This window comes from Artibeus jamaicensis, unplaced genomic scaffold (genome assembly GCF_021234435.1).
Source record: "Artibeus jamaicensis isolate MK-2021 breed Jamaican fruit bat unplaced genomic scaffold, CSHL_Jam_final contig_956, whole genome shotgun sequence".
Classification (NCBI taxonomy): Eukaryota; Metazoa; Chordata; class Mammalia; order Chiroptera; family Phyllostomidae; genus Artibeus; species Artibeus jamaicensis.
The window spans coordinates 1,603,166-1,619,385 of NW_026522021.1; the positions used below are offsets into that span (position 1 = coordinate 1,603,166).

General features: G+C 54.0%; 1 long non-coding RNA gene across 1 annotated transcript; it reads left to right on the forward strand.

Moving 5' to 3' along the window:
- The first annotated feature begins 7,248 nt into the window (after positions 1–7,248).
- LOC128625851 (uncharacterized) lies at positions 7,249–15,442 on the forward strand. Its single transcript, XR_008389686.1, has 3 exons — positions 7,249–7,333; positions 11,954–12,040; positions 15,275–15,442. It is a non-coding gene; the product is annotated as an uncharacterized LOC128625851 (long non-coding RNA).
- The last annotated feature ends 778 nt before the right edge of the window (positions 15,443–16,220 follow it).

Genomic DNA, 16,220 nt, shown 5'->3' on the forward strand with positions numbered 1-16,220 from the left:
GGTTTTCACTGTCTAAGACATGAGCCTGGCAGAGGACTCCCTCCTGTCTTTCCCTCTGCCCTTTCCAGTGTGGGATGATGCATGGCTGACTCTCCCACGTGTCCAGACTCTGAGGGGCCCCTGAGGGCTCTCTTTTGTGTCAATAGCCCTGTCTGGCCTGGCTTTGAGGTGTGCTGGGTGGGGTGATAGAGAGACCAGGAGTTACAGGAGTAAAGTCTTGCCAAGGAATTAGGTGCCCAACATGAAAGTTCTGTTTCTCTGAGATGCCTGCTGTGACTGGGGAAAACTAAGTCTTATCCTTTTCCTCCAGATACAGACACTTGGAGGGCCGGAGCCGCACTACTAGGGATAGAAGCGAGGGCATCGGTTCCTGGCTGGTTTGTGGGGTGTGTTCTTAAGGCATTGAGTTAGAAGTGGAAGAGTGACCCAGGAATCTACAGAATGTGGGGACTGGTTAGAAGCGAGTGTGTGGGACTGGGTGAGTGCATTTGGGGGCCTGGCAGGGTCGGGGACCCTTGGAGGTGAGGCCCAGTTGTTGTGGACAGAGAGGCTGGATGGCAAGGGGTCCTGAGGGGTGGAAATGCTTCACTTGACCTGGGGGCCACACACTGTCATGATTTGTGTAGGTGGAAGGGTTCAAGTGGGAGTATCCATGGAGACGGCCCATACAGCTCCACAGCAAGTTGAAGTGGGCGGGAGCGTCAAGATATTTGTTTTGGATTTTTTCAGTAAACAGATGCCAGAGCAACCACAGCTGGACGGCTTCCCCACGTTTGCTTTGACTCTGCCTTTGTTTTCCCTGTCGCCCCTGGGAGTCAGGTAGGGATGCAGGATGACAGGGAGAAAGGGACAACCTCCTTCGGAAAGTTAGGATCACTGACCCTTTACAGGACTGTTGCCATGTGGCTGCTTCTGGTTTGTTCCCTTTCATTTTCTTGGTGGCGGTTTGGAGTCCCTGAGAGAGTGGCTAGCTATGAGGAGGAAGTAGTCACCCTGACTTCGCTCAGGTGGGGAGAACGAGAGTCCAGCCCAGCAACCCCCCATCTCCTATCCCCAGAAATACCCCCAGCACCTTGGCCTCCATCCTTGGGGTTCCAAGGGAGACGGGCTCTTGGGAATCTGGGTTGGGTGTGCCCAGTCCCAAGTCAGAAGAGTAGTGGGTTGAGACTCCGCCGAACCTGCTCCCACCTTTGCGCCTCTCTGCCTGGCCTCTCCAGCTGCCTCAGCTGAGCCTCCTTCCTTTGCTCCATTGGCTATTCCAGCAGCCTTTGTCCATTGCCTTGCCAGGCTTCAGCTGTAAAAGCCCTTGCTATTTTCTGTGGATGGCTAGGGCCCTGCCAAGGCCGTGAAGAATTCCGTCCCCACTCCTGGACCTGATGGATGATCCTGATACCATTCCAGAAAAGACACTCCGTTCCTAGGCACAGGAGCCTGGGAGCAGCTCTGTGTCCTGTTGGAAGGAGAGGGGGCACCATACATTAGAAACAGAGAGGGCTGACTTACTAAGGGGTCTGTTCCTAAACTGGAGGGACTCGTAGGCACCTGGTGTGTGTGTATCAGAAAGTGAGGCAAAGCCTAATATAAGTCCCACGCCAGAGTTTCTGATGAGCTGGGGCCACTGGATGATCTAAACCCAGACTAGATTGTGGTCCCTGCTGCTTCTCTCTGTGAGATGGCATTGCCTCAACCCTGTCTGTCCTCTGGAGACCTCACACGTGACGATGCTGCCTGACCACCCAGTGCCCCCCAGGAGGCCTCCCTGACCCCGAGGAGAACTTCCTGCAATGCCTGTCTCAGAATCTAGCCTGACTCAAGGGGCTGTCACTTTCTCTCCTTTCCCTGAACCTGCTGAAGTAACACCCTTGACCCAATCACCTCTTTCAAGCCTTGGCTGTTTTGTAAGGGGTCAAATGGACAGAAAGAGAAAAGTCCCTGCTGTTGAAATAGCTGAATCTCTGATTTCGGGAGAGTCAGAGATAAGAGGATGAGTTACAGGGTTGTGAATTTTAGGGGAAGTTCCAGTTCCAGCCAGCTGGGAAAGATGTCTCCATCCGTCCCTCAGCAGGTGGTTCGTGAGTAGACCAGCCTCACACTTTCCATGACCGACCACCGCGCCCCCCCATCACACATCCCCATGCCCTCAGTCCGGGCCTCAGTCAACCTCCGACCCTTCACCTCCCGCCCTCCAGCTGTCCCCTTGCCTGCACTCGGCTCTTCCCCTTGGCTTCTCCGTTGCTCTCCCAATACCAGCCACCTGCCCTCTTTTTCACTTCCTCCTTCGTGATTTCTTCTACTCAACCCTCCATCTGTGGGGCTACTGCCCATTCCTTCCCCAGATCTCAAGCCTCAGCCACATAAGCTCTCTCCCCATTTTCCCACTCTTTCTTTTCCACTCTCTATGACTCAATCCCTCTTTCCCTCCCCTCTTCCAGAATCCCTTTTACAGCCAAATACTCTGATCCAAGCCTTCCGGTGAGGAGGAGAATGCTGCCTCCTATCAGTTACACAGCCTGCTTGGAATGTTGGAGCCGGCCTCCTGATTCTTGGTGATTTCACTGGGAGAGCTGGGGGTGGAAGGACAGGGTCCTGCTAACTCACACCACTATTTCTGGCCTGGTTGCTCTCCAAACAACACAACACCAAAAATAGCCCGCATTTGGGCTGGGCTAGCTCTGCTCCTCTCCTCGGAGCGAGCTCAGGGGATGGCTGTGTGTCTCATCCTCTTAAGATCACGGCCTTGGGATGGCCTGAAGAATCTTGGCCCATCCGGGGTTCTTCCCCGCACTGGTGCCACACATGCCTCCCCTCCTCTGCCTCCACAGCCCCTGTCCTTTCTGTCTTCTCCAGCTGCTACCAGCCATGTCTCCTAAAACTGTCACAGCACTGAAACCTGCGTCCCCCCATGGGGTAACCCTTGCTTTCCACAGTTGCTCTTTTCTCCATGTATATGTAGAGTTCCAGGGACGGGGAAGGCTCTCAGAACCCGTAACCCAGCCCTTTGAACTTGCAGGTGAAGGCTCTGCAGCCCAGAGAGGCTGGGCAACGTATCTGAAGTCACACAGTGACACGCCGCCATGGGAGAACAGCGCTCAGTGGCGCACAGACCCAGCCTGGACGGGGGGGCCAGCACTTAGCTGGTTACATGTCTGTAGGCAAAACGTCTGTGAGCCTTAGTTTTCTGATTTGTGGATAGGTATGTAAATAGGGGTTTGTAGACGGGTAGTTGATGATTTCCATCCTTCAGGGCTGTTGTGAGCAGTAAATAAAATATTGTCTGTCACTGTCCCCTGTATTCCAGGCCTCCTCTAAGTGGCGGCCGCTCTCGGTTGTGGCGGAGCCAGGACAGGAACCCGGACATCTTGGGCTGTCACTGTGGATGCAACCCAAGCTCCTCGTTTCTCCTGGTGTCAGGTGTCAGCAATTAGTGGAGTAGATTAAATCCCTGGGAAGTTGACTGGCTTACCTGAGAGAATGGCGGCCTGGCCATTTCAGACCAGACCCTCCGGCTTCCACCCAGGCCTTGATACGCTCCCACTGGCCACCATGAGGGTTTTAGATCCCCAGAAGATTTTTCTCTCTCACTGTGGGGCCGTTTGACACATGTCCTGGTCCGTTCAGGGTACTAGGAATTTGGGGGTTGGGGAAGTTTTTTCCTGTTTTACCAACAGGTGAGAAGAGAGCTGAACTTGGTTGGCTCACCCTTCTAGTCTCGGTCCTCTGATCCGTCCTCGGCCACTCATGTCTGCTGTCTCTTGGTGACCCCTCTACAGCACCCCGTAATCCCATAACCCTTTAACCACTTATATGCACAGCCCCTCGTCTCACAGTCATTTCTCTACCTATCCTGAAATTTACTGCGGCCGTTGCCATGGCCTGTTTATGTTCATTCCCCAGGCGGAGGTAAGCGGGCACTATCTGCCTGAGGGGCCTCTCATAATGTCGGAGTTTGATGCGCACCAGAGACCCACACAATCTCGCAGCCCCCCCTCCCCCCAGCAAGAATGAGCCTCCTGTCTTTGGGGAAAGAGACACAGGGAGCAACTGGGGCTGCATATGGCCACACGGGGAAGTTCGGGGCCGGGCCGGGTGGAATGTGCGATTTCTGGGGTAGATATGATCACAGAGCCCGGTGGTGTCGGTCAGGATGAGGCATGGAGGCCTCAGGGCTCCCCCAGCGCCTCCGGTCACATTCCGCCTCTCGCCCCACTTCTCTGTACCGATGTATCTGATGCTAACTCTGATTCACTTCTTTCTTCTTTACCAGAACTCGTTCCTCATTCTCTGCATTCCTGGTCTCCCTCCGTACCTTTCCCTGGACACCGTGTTTTATTTTACCCCAGCCGTTGTGGGAATCTTGGCTTGCTCACTAAAATGGTCAAACGTTGATTGATAATCAATGCCCAACGGCATGATTCACCATTAAATACAGACTTCTCCCTTTCCTGAATGTATACGCTTATCAAGAAAGAAGATTACGTACATCCAATAACTAGATTAAAATGTAAAGCTGTCTGAGTGCTACGCTGTAAGACGGAGGTTGTCCAGGTGGAGGGAAGGCTGCCGGGAGGAAGAGGGACGGATGATGGATTAGGAGGAGAGGCAGGGCGGCCTCAGCGGGGAGGCCGAGGACAATGCGTGTGTGCTGGGGGCGGGGAGCGGGTGGGGAGTGAGGTACAGGGTCCAGGAGAGGGAGGGAGGAAAACGCCCCCACCCCAGTTCCACCAGTCTTCATCTCCAGGGAGCGCCCTCTCTGCCTAAGGCCTCCCTTCTGCATCTCTCTTCACGGGCTTTTCTGTCACAGTTCTCTGCTCTTTCTGCACCCTCCTCCCGCCCCCTTGTAATATTCTAGTCTCAGTCCTGGCTCTGGATACAAACAGTGTACTGAGCTGGGCAGAAGCCCAGACAGATGATGACCCGGGGTCAGTGGGGAATATGTGGGTGGTGGAGGTCCCAGGGATGAAGCACCCTGGTCATACAGCCCAGATGGACTTTGCCACCGAAGAGCCAGGGAAGTCCCTGACTGTTCCTTCTCTTACTTCCTCACTGCATGGAAGCAGGATCCATTCCGCATAACTCTTCATCTGAGTCACCCTGAGCTACCCGCTGGCTTGGCTAGTAACACAGTTGGGCTGCTGGCTTGCTTGCTTGAATCAAGTGGGCCCCGGGACCCTCCCATACCCGCCGTGGTTATGTGCCGTAAGGACTGGGAAGAGTGAGTGTGACGTGTGAAGCAAAGGGAACAGGAAGGCCTTAGCCTGATCAGGGAGGTCATGGGGTCAGCTGCCTTCCCCGGATGCTCCAGCACGGCGAGTCCTGGAGCAGCTTGTTTGGATCTCTTCCGGGCTGGGTTTGAAGCCTTTCAGAGATGTGGAGCCTGGGCATGTCCTGTCTTCAAGGAGTTTACACTGTCTTGAGCAGACCCTCTTACCCCCGGGCCAGCTGGGGGCCACCTGAAGGAACTTTGCCAACTATTCTCACTCTCGCCTTCTCATTTCCTGTTTCTGTGCCCACTCCTTTCTCTGGAGCACCCAGACCCTCCACGCCTTATGTCCTCACTGCTGCTTCCTCTTGACCTTATAGAGCCACCCTGATTAGGAAAGGCAGCCCAGGGAGACCCATCACCACAGAAGGTTGCCCTCCCTTCCAGCTAAGCATTCAATCAGACCTGCTCTCTGAGCCAGGTGGGTTTGCCCTCAGCGCGGGATTCTCTGATGGTCGTCCCTGTGAGCAGACGGACCGGCTCCAGTTTCCAGGGCAATTTGAACAAATCATTTTACCTTCCTAGAGCCTCCGTCTCCTCAGACACCATGGGTCTGAGGAGGTTTTTCTGAGGAAAGAGGCAGGCGTGGCCTGAGGACTAGGAGGAAACCCTGGGAGACTTCCCTCGTACCCCTGAGGCTCACTTTTCTCCTCTGCAAAGTGAGGAGAATGATGCCAAGTTTCAAAGGACGGCATGAATGAAATGATCGGCTGTATGTATCCACAGAGGGGAAGTGGTCAGCAAGTTTCAGTTAACTCTAACAACTGTAGGGTTTCTCTTTCTTCTTTGTTTGCTGAGGGTAGGGACAGAGACTCCGGTACTAGAGAAGGGTCAGCTAATCAGGCCCTCAGGTAAGGAATGCCAGGCATGCATCGTGGGGCTAACAGGGCCTGCACCGCGGCCTGCACCAAGGCTCTGGCCCATGTCAGCCATGGGCAGAGGAGGCCAGGTCCTGTGGATGCCTGAATAAAAGAGTCATCACTGTGTTAAAACTTCGATCTAAAGCAGGTGCTCAAGGCTGGCAATGCCTGGCCCCTGCTCTTCCCAGGACCCACGATTATAACATGTCTTCCTCTTACTGGGGTGGGGGGGCTTGCTGTGCACCCACATCTGTGTCAGGAACTAACAGGATTGTATGAGTAAAGGCTGATGCAGGTGCAACTAGTATTATTCACATCACAGCTCTGCCTTGGGGGGCAAATGAGGGAGGGGGGGCTGGTGGGGGTGAAGGGCGCTGAGCTGGCAGATGTGAGGCAGTTCAGACCTGACAGAAGGGCTCCAGGGCTGACGGGGCAGGCTGACCTGGGCAGGTCTGACATCCCAGGAATCGGACTTGGGCCCTTTGCTGGAGCTGGTGTCTAGGCCAAGGTCTAGGACAGGACAAGGAGGCATGAAACACCCCCTCCACACTTGCCTCTTCTCCCACCTTGCACAGGAAGTGCCACGGGCAGGGAAATTGGCACAGACTGGGCAGTCCTGTCCCCGACCCCCTGCCCTGTGACTACATTGGAGATTGGCCTTAACCTTGGTCTGTTTGTCTGTCCGTCTGTGCTCCTTGCCTTCCTTAGTGCCAGGAGTGTCTTGCATCGAATATAGGGTGAAACTGAGTGGGGAGTATAAAGTCCAAGGTTGTAGGGCATGTCCCCATCTAAGTGGAACCTCCTCACGTGTCCACCCTGGGCTGGCTCCCCGGGGCTCACACTGCCCCACTGCATGCACCGCTGGCCCCACAAGGAGAGGCCCCGAGACTCTGACCAAGAAGGAACATCAGCTTCCTGCTTCCTGCTTCCACCCTTCGCTGCCCTCCACAAACCAGTCGAGGTCCTGGCTGGTAGCCAGCACTGTCTGGACAGGAGGAAACCGGTATATGAGGAATGGCGGGGGGAGCAGCAGCCAGAGTAACACAGAACACTGAGTTCTCAAGAGCAGAAATTCCACCGGAAAGAAAACAATGCGCAGGGGACAGAGTCACCGTCCAGGGAGTAAGGGGTCAAGGAAAGGAACAGGGCTTTCCTGCCCTAAGCAGATAAACAACCCTGGCCTGGGGAAGCCCTGCCATGAACTGTCTTCCAGGTATGCAGGCTGCAGTGGCAAGCTGGGGGTCGGGGTCCCACCTAGAACAACTAGAAGAAAGGGTTCCCTGTACCCTTTCTGGACTTCTAAGGTAGAGGAGCTCCTGGGAGGGAGAAACCGAGTGCTCCGCCTAGGCCAGGAGGATCACGGAGAAGCTAAGGGCAGAAGTGAAAGAGCATCTGGCAAAGAAGCCTCGCCTCGCTGAGGCCAGGATAGCCACAGCCCCAAGGGCCAGCTGGGTGCCAGAAGCCCAGTAAGACAGCCCTGGGTTCCAGCGGAGGCTTTGCAGAGGCTAGAGCCTGAGGGAGCTCCACTAAGGATGAAGGAGGTCAGGCCAAGTCAGAGTGGAGGCCAGCCCAGGGCTTCCCACGGTGTATGGTGCTAGAGGGAAGCTTCTTCCTCTTTCAGGGCCCAGAAGAAGTCTACATCTGGGAGGGGCAGAAAGAAATGCCCCTCCAGGCTGCAGTGCCCCTACAACCCCCTTCAGCCTCCCACGCGGGTAAGGCCGATGGAAAGAGAGATGCCGAGCATCGGAAAACTTGTGCGAGGCAGACTGGATTTGTGGTCGCCCCTGTTAATTTAGTTTATTGGGGTGGTTTCTGATCTGCAAATTCATTTATTTCTAAGATGTTGTAGTCTGCACGCCTTTGCTTCAGAGTTTCAGGCAACGCTCCCTTTCCCAGACTGCAGCAGTAACAATGGCTAATGCGTGAGAGCAGCTGCTGCCTGCCAGGCCCTGAGGTAGCCCACTCACGACCTTAGTTCACTCCCACACGGCTCAGAGACATTGAGTGGCACTGTCCCCCTTCTATAGATGAGGAAACCAACACGCAGATGACTTGGGTCTCTTGCTCAGGGTCACTCAGCTAAGGAGAGGAGCTGGCCCGGTGCCCCCAGCTCTTAATCAGCCTCCGCTGTTTTTCAGTGCCTCGGCTGTCCCTCCAGTGCCCCCCATGCCTGTCCCCTAAGCCCCCCAACCCAGGAGAGGCCCAGTTCCCTCCCTCATTGTGTGTCCCCTTTTCCCCTTCCCATCCTGACTCCTTTCAGAACTCTTCCGACCAAAGTGTCGTCCCCTCCCTTCCCCCAGATCTGCTGCTAGGCAAGGAATGGATTCCAACTCAGGCCTTAATGATTTACTGTTTTAAACCCTCCCAGGTTACGTTCACTTTAGAATTGAGACATTCTGTGGCTTGGTCCTGTGGTTCTCAACCCAAGGGCACACGAGGCTCACCCAGTAGCTTTTGAAAAGTCCTGAGACGCAGGCCCACCTCTGAGGCTGTGAACCTTGAATTAGAATTCTGGGCTACTGGTTTGGTTTGGTTTGGTTTGGTTTGGTTTGGTTTGGTTTGGTTTTTACCAGTTCTTCAAGGGCCTCCAGGGCTGAGACCACCTGAGCAAGTGACGAGGACTTTCAGGCATCTGCTGCCCTGGGGCGGCTATTGGAGGCAAGGGCTGACTTATCACACGAGGAGGAGGCTGTGCACCTGGGGCATTTGCTGACAGGAAGCCGCAGCCTGCAGAGGTGGGAAGGGGGGAGCACTTGCCTGGCTGTCCTTTGACCCATTTGCTCAGTGAGCAGTTTTTTGCCCTTATCAGGTCTGTGGGACAGTTTTCTGCTAACCTTGGACTCCAGGCCTGGCTCTGAGATGGGTGGAGAAGGTGTGGAGGAACTGTGTTCACCTTCAGGGCGGGAGGAGCCAGAACATACCTCGAATGCCTCCAAAGAGCCACAGATAGAGGGCACGGGAATGCCCCCTCGGGAGCTGACCTGTGACAGGGACCTGGAGGAATGAAGGTCACTAGGGAAATTATCTTCTGCAAGCATTCCTGGAGAGATGCTTTCCTCATGGTTTCTGCTCCAGCCCTGCAGGGTCTGAGCCCTCTGTTTCAGAGAAAGAGAAAAGCTTATAATGTTAAAGAGTTCCGGGAAGGGTTGTGCCTAATGCCTCGTGAGTGACACATGAGATCAGATACCCAACGAGTGACTCCGAGCCCTGGGGCAGGTGGGGAAAAGTCCAGGGATGTGACTGCTGCAGTGGGGCAGGAGGGTGTGGGGTGTGGGGTAAAGGAGACCTGTCAGCCTGGAGAAGCAGTCCTCTAGGGAGAGCTCATGGGGGAGATGGGCCTGGAAACGCCGAACGCCGCGGGGCAGGCCTGGGGGTGCGCTCTGTGTGTGGGAGCCTCCCCGCCCGCCTGGACCTGCTCTCTTAGTCAGTCCCTGGGGTGGTGATGAGGCCCCCGTTATTCACAGCCTGGATTGACATCTGGCTCCCTCGGGCCCACTCCCTCTTTCCTAGGGTGCAACCTGGCCTGCCAGCTCAGCACCCTGTGGGCTGGTCTCAGACACAGACAGCCTTCCTAGTGCCAGGGTTGGTGGGGGCTCAGGGCCTCAGCTGCCACAAGACTCTCCCTCCTGAGTCTTGAGCTCCACACTGGCCAGCTCTCTCAAGGGACTAGGTGTTCTCTGAAAGCGGAGGGGCAATGGTCTTATTTCTAAGATCTAGCTCCTGCAGAAGGGAGAGAATGAATTCCTGCTTTAGACTAGCATTCATGCTTTGGCTGCATCAAGTGTTTGGTTCCTGAACTAAAGTCCCAGACTGACCTGGCTAGTGTGGCTCACTGAACTGCGTGCTGTCCTGTGAACCAAAGGGTTGCCAGTTCGATTCCCAGTCAGGGCACATGCCTGGGTTTTGGGCCAGGTCCCCTGTAGGGAGTGTGTGAAAGGCAACCACACATTGATGTTTCTCTCCCTCGGTTCTCTCTCCCTTCCCCTCTGTCTAAACAATAAATAAACAAATAAAATCTTTTTTAAAATTGTTAAAAACAAACAAACAAACAAACAAACAAACAAACAAACCCCTTCCAGAATCTCAAATCTTTACTCTTTCAGAGACTGGCATGGCAAACTGCATTTTGTTCTTCTTTGCCGGTGGTGGTAAGCTTATTCAGGGAAATGGGGGCGGAGCGGGAGGCAGCGGCTGAGCCCTGATGGAAAGCCCCTGTCCCGGGAACTCCCTGTTATCAGTTTAGAGCGTGTAGAGGTGAGGGGACGAGGTCCTGTTGTGTCTAGCACACTCGGCTGGTTTCCGGGCTCAGTCAGTCACACAGGTAGACATGGAGGGCTGTCCCTCTGGGCGTGGGTGGAGGCTCCCTGCCCTCCCTCCCTCTCTGAAAGGGCTTTCCTGTCTGGCAGACCGTTAGCTCTGCTGCTGGACAGGAGTGTGTGTTTGCATGTTTGGGGAAGGAGGCGGGGAACAACGCCCTGGGCTCCCTGAGTGTCTTCGAAAGCCCAGCGCACGAGTGCGAAGTTCAGCAGGAGCAGCGTGGGTGGAAGAGTGAACCGGGAAGGCGTTCACACAGGGTTGGGATCTTGACCTGCCACATTTTTGCCCCTTTCCTCTACACCATTTGAGTTCAGTTTTTCCCTCCTATCTCCGACCCCTGGAATTGCTACCTCCCCTGCTTTTCTTATGCAAATAAGCCGTCTACAGAGCCTCCCTAGGAGGCTCAGATCCCACGCCCCCTCCCAAACCTCCCCAGACTCCTCCAAAAGCCTCTCCAGACTCCTCCAGACTCTCCTAAGCTGTCTCTCCTTTGAACATGAGCACTCACACACATTTTGTTTTCCTTATGGAGTTCTATACTATTAAGGGGTAGGAGCAATTTGGGTCTACACTTTCCTCCTGTCCGTTTATACTGCCCCACGTGGATAGGACTCGGGGTCGATAGCTGTGTACTTTGAAGTTAACATTGCCTTCTGAGAATTCAATTAGAAAGAAACCCAGTTTAGGAGAGGATGTGAGCCCTGTGTAAAAATTACCTAGGAGACTGATTATCTGTGATCATCCCAAATCTAATTAAGGAGACCCGGGTGAAACCTCCGAGGACAGAAGACTGCGATTATATTTTAGCAAAATAACTGCATTGTCTATTCCTCCTCTTTGTAAGGGGGGACCCAGGGATACCCTACTTGGTGCTGTGCAGGGAGTTGGTGCCCAGTCCTGCAAACACCAGGGGGCCAGGCCGAGGAACAGGTGTGACCTCTGAGGTGGCACAGATGCCTCAGGCTGTTGTCATCCAGCCACTTGATCATCCAAGGTCCTGGCCTTGCTCTGACTCCATGCTTCATCACTCCATTCTGAGGGCTCCAGGAAAGCTACGTCCCAGTGTCTGGGGACTGTAGCTCTGCAAATAACTACGCTGTCATTCTGGTTGCTATTGTTTGTCCAGTTCATGTTAGTAAGTCCTGAGATTGGTTTGTCTGTGGTGTGCACACAGTTGAGAATCAGGTACTGGGTTGTAACGAAGGGTCACCGCATCTGGGTGGCCAGACACCTTCCCCAGCTGGCCATGTCTGTCCTCAACCTTTTTAACACTTGCTGTTTGCATTAGTCACTCAAAAGCAGGGCCCATAAATACTTTCTGCGTGGTAGACTGATTGGGGCATAGGGTGGAAGGAGACAGCCCAGCTGGTGTGTTTGGACTCCAAAAGGCGTGGGGAGAAGGCCTGTGGTCCCAGGGGCGAGGAGAGGAATGAATGAATGGATTTTGACTGAACACCCCATGGGCCAGGCACTGGAGACTACATTTATATTCTTTATCTCCTTTTATTCATCCCAGAGGCCCTGAGATGTTCTTATTGCATCCATTTCACAGATGAAGAATGGAGGTTCAGAAAGGTTAAGTAATCTATGCAGACGTCACCTGGTGAGTGAGTGGAAGAGCGGGGATTAAATGCAGATCTTCTTGCCCTGAATCCCTATCCAGAGGGCCCGGGGGAACACCCGAGAGGGAAGGCATATATGCCTTCTGTGTTGGAAGAGGGGCTTCTGGGAGAAGAGGTAGACAGGGCACGGAGGACCTCCTGGAGGTATCTGCTCCTTGCCCGCACCCAGCATTTGCCCTTCAGGGACAAACTTGGCAGCTGGTCCTTTGCTGAGGATTAAATGGTAGGAAATGAGCTTCAGGGAAATTCCAGTCTTGATTTTTTGACGAGGTGAAGTCTGGCATGATGCCTGCCTGGAAACGCCCCAACAGCATGTCCCCCACCCCCACATGCTTACAGATCATGGGGGTGCTCCTCCCTCCCCCACCTAAACACTAGCCCAGGGGCCCAGGGGCCCAGCCCCAGCCATAGGCAGGAACCCCATGAGTGACACATGGCACTGCTTTTCCAACATCTGGACACAGGCTCCCTGACAGACCCCAGTCCAGCTACCACCTCCCCTGACCACCCACCTGTAGCCGTCACTCAGGCATCTCAGTTCCATTTCCTTCCTCTCTTGCTGCCTCCCCACGCTCGTGGGTGCAGACAATATGGTGTTGTGTGTCCTTTGCATGAATGTGAGTTGGCCTCCAGTCTCTGCCACCTTCTTCCTGCTCCTGATGTTCTTTGGTCTCCATTCTTTGTGCCAGTGATTACCTAGGAGCAAGTGGCTAGAGAAAGGTCAATGCCAGCAATTGCTGGCCTGGCCTGGGGGCCACCTCTTCACTGCTCTTGGGCAAGGCGCTCCACATGAGGCCTCCTGGGGAAGCCATACGCCACATTGTCTTCATTGGTGAATACTTTTCTTTATATCCCTTCCCTATTAATGACCGTATGGCCTCAATCCACTCCCCAAAAGATATCTCTACCTCAAAGTGCAGCTTCTTTTAAGCTGGAAAGACTTTTCCTGGCAGAAGAATCATGGAGGCCTGGGGGCAGAGAAGGGGACTGCGGAGCCTGGCCTGGCTCTCTGCTCTGGCCCTGTGGAGCCAGCCTGGGGAGGAAACAGTGTCTCAGAGCCCTGGTGCCTTGGGGTGGGCAGGGCCTCCCCATATTCTAGCTCAGCTCCAAGCATCAGAAAACCTGCAGAAAAGTGATCGGGGGAGCTCAGACACCCCCACCCCCGCTTGGGCCTGGCAGCCTCTCGAGCTGTCTGTGGGGTGGCAGAGGCGGGTGTTAGGAGTGGGCTGCAGCAACAGCCTAGCCCCACCCCAGCTCTGCAGGGCCCGGGCAGGGAGAGCCAGGCCCAGGTTTCCAAAGCTTCCCACCAGGAAATGTCTTTCCGGCTGAGGAGGAGCACTGCTTCGGGGCAGACAGAGATTCTGGAGGTGTAATGGAGCCATGTGGGAAGTTGGTGGGGAGAGAAATAAAGAAAAACATCAATCAGCAAAGACGAGGCGGGGTATGGTTTCGCTGCTGGCCTCAAGGGCAGCTCTTGCCAGGGAGCGGTGAAGAGCTGGCTCCAGGCCAGCAATGGTTGGTGCTGGCCTCTGCCCAGTCACTTGCCCAGTTCCTGGTGATCTTGTTCATGTTACATAATCTCCCTAACCTCACCTTCCTCACTTTTAAACCAGGGGTGAGAGCAGTATCTGCCTCTTAGAACTGCTGAGGGCACTATGTAAGATACTACATGCAAAGTGCATTGAGAGTAGAGGGGGCCTGGCTTAGAGTAAAATGTCCGATAGATACCATTCATTCATTCATTCACTCACTCACTCGGCATCTACCTGGTCTCAGGCTCCATTCTAAGGATGTAGGATATATCGGTGCACAGAACAGGCCAAGTGTCCTGTCCTTCCGGGGCTTGCATTCCGCCCAGAGCAGATACTGGGGGAGGAGATAAACAACGAACAAGAAGCAGGATAAATAATTAAATGAAATAGTGTGTTAGAAGGCTAGAGTGCTATAGATAAAGGAAAAGGTACAGCAGAGTGAGATGACTTCCTATCCCCCGCCCTCCCCCGTAGAATTTGGGTATCTTCACTCCTATTCATGTCTCCTTTCTAAGGAGAAGCATGAACCTCTTTTGCCTCAGGCCGTGCCCGGTGACAGAATTGCCGTCCCCTCCCAGTGTTGTATCTGATGGTGACTAGGTTTTAGTACAGATTCACTCATTTTTCCCTTCAACCGGAAGATTATTTATGGGACACCTGATTGAGGAATGCTCATCATGAATCATTCAGTTCTTGTCCTGAAGGGTCTTGCAGGTGAGGAAAGAGCTGCGTGTGAAAATCTAAGTGAGAACGTGACCAGACTTTGGAGAAGGCAGACAGGCACAGGCGCTGGTGGAGAGAGGCGCGCAGCATGTACCCACCCACGGTGCCGGCCCTTCCCTGCACTCAGGACTGTTCCACCGTGGTTTGCTTTGGCTGTTTTCTTCTGGTAAATTGGTGGACTGTCCCTAAGTTAGTGTTGAAGGGAAGGAAAATAAGCGTCGTTATATTGTTAGGTGGGAGAAATAGCCAACCAAGGCCGAGAGGAGGAGGGAGACATGTCACCCACTAACTCAGCAGTCCTGAGCCTGGGCCGGTCATACTGCCAGGTGTTCCAACAGCACAGGAAACACCATGCTGACCCGGGAGGAGAGCAGTCCTTGAGATTCTATGAATCGTCTCCACTATCTGGGAAAGAAAGCCTGTGAAACTGCTTTCATCCCAAGGCCTGAAAGCCCAGAAAGGGCCCACAGTGCCCAAAGGAAGAAGCCCATTAATACCTCTGTGTATTCCTGCCACCCCACCACCGAAAGCTGGCTCCACCTTCACCTGTCAATCAATAAGTAATTTCTTCACCCCCATCCTGCCACCTATAGAAGCCCTCAGAACAGAAGACTCTGACTTGGCACTCTTGGCTCTCTTGGCTTTCCATGCTTACCACTCCAGCTCTTGTCACTCCTGCACTTGCCACCTCGGCCTTTGGTCACCCTTACTTTCCCCGCCCTTACCCTGCTTTGCCCTGAACCTTTGCCTTTCAACATCACTCCCCCTTAACTAGGCCCGTTCTCTTTCATGAGAATGGATCAGCAATAAACCCTGCTTGCATGCTGATAGACTCACTGATCTGTAATTCTTTACTGCATTGGCAAGAAGAACTGAGTTTCTGGGAATTTCTCTTGTAACCATCTCTGAGGGGTGAAGAGTTATTTTATTTTAAAAAAATTTTTTTTTATTTAATTTTAGAGAGAAAGGAAGAGAAGGAGAAAGAGTGGAAGAGAAACATCAACGTGTGGTTGTCTCCCATGTGTCCTCTACTGGGGACCTGGCCTGCAGCCCAGGCATGTGCCCTGACCGGGAATCGAACCAGCAACCCCTTGCTTCACAGGCCCGTGCTCAATCCACTGAGCTACACCAGCCAGGGCGAGTTATTTTATTTTTTTAAAAAAATTATTTATGTATTTTTAGAGAGAGGGGAAGAGAGGAAGAAAGATAGGGAGGGAAACATCAGTGTGTGTGTGCGCCTCTTGTGTGCCCCCTACTGGGGACCTGGCCCACAACCTAGGCATGTGCCCTGACTGGGAATCAAACTGGCGAGCTTTTGGTTTGCAGGCCAGCACTCAATCCACTGAGCCACACCAGCTAGGGTGGAAGAGATATTTTCTAGGTTGGCCTTTGAAGAAAATGAAGACCTGGGGTCCCCATCTCATCCTACCCACTTAGGAGCAAGAAGGGATGCTATGACCATCTGTGCAGTCATGTGCCCAGCCTGTGACATATGTCTGCCTTCCCACCCCTGTAGTGTGGCCTCTGCTGCTCTTATTTAAAGGCTGGCCTGATCCTGGCAGAGCATTGAAAGAGAGAGAGGCTTATATTGTCTGTGGCTATGGCATCTTGCTGCAATCCTAAGGCTGTGGGGAAAGGAGGTGGTCCTAATGCCACTGGGGCTCTGCCTTCTTGAATACAAAGGAGAAGAGTCCCAAGTCTGAGGTGGGGTGGCTTGGCCACATGGCTAGGAAACCGAGGCCGCGTGTGTGTCTGACCACAGAAGCAGACGTGCTGCCTTGGGGCTCGGAACTGGGAACAGGCTGTTCTCCCCACAGTCACCACTCACATGGACCGCGGCGATGTCTCCTGCACCTGGCCCTCTCAGCTGCTGAGTCATGCTCCCTGGGGTTCGCAGAGGCGCAGC